At 38.5% G+C, this 4,313-nt stretch overlaps 1 protein-coding gene across 4 annotated transcripts in view; it reads left to right on the plus strand.

The window, feature by feature from the left end:
• Stim1 (stromal interaction molecule 1) overlaps positions 1–4,313 on the plus strand; it is a 247,356-nt gene that overhangs the window by 139,430 nt on the left and 103,613 nt on the right. The window lies entirely within an intron of this gene.

Consider the following 4,313-nt stretch of genomic DNA (forward strand, 5'->3'; position numbering starts at 1 on the left):
TCCCTCTCTCTAATTTTAAAATTTACAAGGTCTTACTACCCAGCTCTGAGTCATAGTGATCCTCCTGTTTTCAGCCTCTCCAGAACTGGGATTATAGGCATGCACCACCATGCCTGGTCTTGGTGGCCAGCTCAGTGAGCCTGGGGGGTGGGACTGGCACAGCATGTGGTGCCTGGCATGGAACCCTGGTGCCTGTGCTTGTCTTAGCAGGCACATAGTTCGCTGAACTATCTTGTTGGCCCCTATACTCTTTAGAAAGAAGAAACAAATCTTAGAAATTATCCTAAATTCCAAGCTGCAGTTTTTGGGAGCCAGTTGAATGGTCTAGATAATAAGGACTGTTAAGCTCTGTTCTGTTGGAGGACCAGAGAAATTTCTAAATGGGAAAAAGTGCTGTCTGTTTGCTGCAGTTGTTTTTACTTTTGGATAACACTACAGTTCTGACTCAGAAGAGCCCAAAGTACAGGGTTATCGTGTATGAAAAGATTTAAAGTTTCTTGATTTCAAAAGCTCAACATAATATACAATGTGTTAATTATTGAAACTGTCCTACTAGTTTGGTTTGAAACTGTCTCATTGCTATTTGTTTCTCAATAAATTTATGAAAAAAAAAAAAAGGAAAACAAGAGACAAGAAAAACAAATGTTAAAAAAAAAAAAAAAAGCTCAACATAAGTCAGCAGTTCGGTAAAACTACCAAATCATGCCAGACCTTCTGATGTAGTGTACATTATATTCCTCATTCAACAATCTGTCTGTTTAATGACTGTTTGGACTGATGACTCACTTTTTTGTACAGTTCTGTATATCTTTTTTATAGAGCCTCAGTGTCTTTTTCTGGTATGGTTCACCTTGTTTATACAGTACTATAATTTTTGTTGATTATTCTATGTAGCACAATGTTGTACTATTGTGTTCTGTTATACACTGTAGTACTACATGGAAGAGTTATGTAAATAAAAGGAAAGTCATTGAATTGGAATTTCCTTTAACATTTCTTTGTTTTAAATCTTGCAATGTGTATACTATAAGCAGTTCCTCATTTAGTGACCAAATCACTTAATGACCTAGTCTCAGTAACGCTGTTTGTGTATTTTAAGGGGGCAGATAAGCCTCATCTCTCTTCCTTAGTAGTTAGTCTGCCTTTAAGGTTTTTTTTTTTTTTCTGCGTATAAGTTTTGAATTTAATTTTGGATCTCACATTGTTAGAGGACTTAGAATAGAAAGAAACTATACTGACAAGAATGGCATGAATAATGAAGAGTATGGAAGCAATGAAATCAAGAACAGTCAACACAGTAACAATAATTTTGATAAGTATCTATCATCAACTGATGCATTTCTGTTATTCCTGCTATTGTGGAAGCTGAGGAAGTAGGATCACATGTTTAAGGCTGAACAATTTAGCAAGACCCTATTTAATATGGAAAATTAAAAAAGGCTGGGGATATAGTTTAGCATTCTCTGGGTTCAATCCCCAGTACTGAAAAGCAACAACAAAGAATAAGTGTTAAGAATGTGCCTTTCATTGTGCTAGATATGTAGAAGGGATGGTAAATGAGGCAATGAGGCAGATACATTCTGTCCTCAAAAAATTTATAGTCTGGTGAAGATGCTTCAGTATGGAGAAGAGGAGATTCATGTAATACAACTGTCTCCAAACATGTAAGAAGCCGAAAAATCAGATTTGAAAGACAACAGTAACAATGAGTACCACAGAACTAGGTGTCATTTATTGAACTTCTGTGCTAGACACTGTTAAGCTCTGCTCTTGGTTTTTTTTTTTTTGTTTGTTTTTTTGGTTTTGTCTTTTTTGAGACAGAGTCTTGCTCTGTTGTTCAGGCTGGCTTTTAACTCTGTGTTGCCCAGGCTGGCCTTGAATTCATGGTAATCCTTCTGCCTCAGCCTACCAAGTGCAAGGATTACAGGCATGTGCCATTATACCTGGCACTTGTTTAATTTTCTTAACAGCTTTATAAAAGCTGTTTTATAACAGCTTTTTTCACAGGGACTGGAACTTTAGAAAGGTTAGTATTTTGTGTAAGGACATGCTAGATATGAGCTCAGCTCTAATTTCAAAATCCATGCTCTTAGGTTCTTCTGTATTGTTTCCCTTATCCTTTATAAGGGAAAATAAAAAATAGGTATATTCTTTACTCTAAAAAATTGTCTGGGGCCCGGGGAGATGGCTCGGTAGAATAAGCGCTTCCCTGGCAAGCTGAAGGGCCTGAGTTCAATCCTTGGTTCCACCAAAAAAAAAAAAAAATAAAAAAAATAAAGAATTAGAAAATAGTCTGTTGCACAGGGTTCGATCTCCAGTGTGCCGTGCCTTGCCAAGCCAGTCCCATCCCCGAGGTGCTCTGAGATGGAGATTGAGACTGGGTGTGGTGGCTTGCACCTGTAATCCCAGAGTTTGAGAGGCTGAAAACAGGAGAATCATTATGAGTCCAATCTATATAGTGAGATCCTGTGTACCCTGTCCCAAATACAGAAAAAAAAAAATTGTCTGTCTTTCCCCCTTTCTCTCTCTTCTTTCCTCCTTTTCCCTCTCCTCTGTTGTACTTGTACTGGGGATTGAACCCAGGACTTTTTGCATGCTAGACAAGCTTTCTACTATTGAGTTACATCCTCAGCTCAGACCTGTTTGTTTCAAGGCAGGTTATTGCTAAATTTTCCAGGTTGGCCTTGAACTGACAGTCCTCCTTCCTCAGTTTTCCTTAGGTTAGTGAACCTGTTGTTACTGAAGATGGGCATCTATGACATAGAACTCCATTGACTATTCAGCAGGGGGATTCTGTTGTTAGGAAGAAATAGATGGTGTCTATCAAATTCAAGGAAAAGAAAAATAGACTTCTAGAGGAAATGTAGAATTTGGATAGAATGGGTCGGTTAGGGCTATCTGAATAGTGGAAAAACCAGTGTGATCAAAGGTGTGAGGGCAGTAAGATGATGATGGGGTGGTTAGAAATATAGAGGGACTGTGGTAAAAAATCACTAACAAGAATGTTCACAAGGGAAGTCATCCCTAGGTAACCAGCCTGTGACATATATATTTGTTGAATTGTAAGATCTTGAGCAAGGATTGGAACTATAATCAAGGTATCTAATTTTTTTTTTTTGCGGTACTGGGGATTGAACTCAGGACCCTGTGCTTGCCAGGAAAGTGCTTATTCTACTGAGCTATCTCCCTGGCCTTCTAAATTTTTGATATATCTAGAAGTATTACAGGACCAAAATTTTATTTCTCTTTGCCAAGGATATGGTCATGTTTCTAGTAGTGAATGTAGCAGTTTACAAGGTGTTATAATCCAAGATCTACAAATTGCTGGATATCTTTGTCATTTGTTCCTCCTTTTTTCACATTCTGAATGGCTTTGTCAATTAGGTAGGAGAGAAAATGTTCTTTTTAGAAGAATTTTTCAGCAAAAAGCTCAACAGTACAAACAGTTACAAAATAACACAAAAGTTGGGCTGGGAAGATAGCTCGGTGGCCTAAGTGCCTACCTGGCAAGTGCAAGGACCCGAGTTTGATCCCCAGTACTGCATACCATGCTGGCCCGAGACCGGGCATGGTGGCTCATGTCTGCAATCCCAGCACTTCAGCAGCTGACACAGGAAGATCTCTGTTAGTCTGGCCTGAGACCGGGCATGGTGGCTCATGTCTGTAATCCCAGCACTTCAGCGGCTGACACAGGAAGATCTCTGTTAGTCTGATCTGCATAGTGAGATCCTGTATCAATCAAAAGTAAAAATGAAATAAATCAAAATAACACAAAAGTTATCACTGTGCTCTTCTTTGTACCAATGGTGAGCTTCTCTTTTTCATCATAGCTTCTGCATTGCTTTGGCATCCTCTGTTCTTACGTATATGAATGTTTTATTTCTAATCTCCAAAACTGTTTTAGCACAAATGTCTTCAGTTTGTGACAGGATAAACAACCTATGGAAAACTATGCATCAGTAAAAAGGAATGAACTATTATTGTTGCACACAACATAGATGAATCAGGGGATCCTGGGGAGATAGCTCAGTAGAATAAATGCTTGCCTGGCAAGTGCAGGGTCCTGAGTTCAATCCCCAGTACTTAAAAAAAAAAAAAAAAAAAATCTTTGGCCTGTATACCTCATAGACCATTACTCTACCAATGAGCCACATCCTAGGCCATTAAAAATTTGTATTTTTTAAATTTATGTATGCATGTGTGTATGTATTTTGTCTTTTTAAGACAAAGTCTTACTGTGTAGTTCAGACTGGCCTTGAACTCAATTTGTAACCCAGACTAGCCTCAGTCTCATGGCAGTTCTCCTACCTCAC

Source organism: Octodon degus, unplaced genomic scaffold (genome assembly GCF_000260255.1).
Source record: "Octodon degus isolate 3935 unplaced genomic scaffold, OctDeg1.0 scaffold00146, whole genome shotgun sequence".
Taxonomy (NCBI): domain Eukaryota; kingdom Metazoa; phylum Chordata; class Mammalia; order Rodentia; family Octodontidae; genus Octodon; species Octodon degus.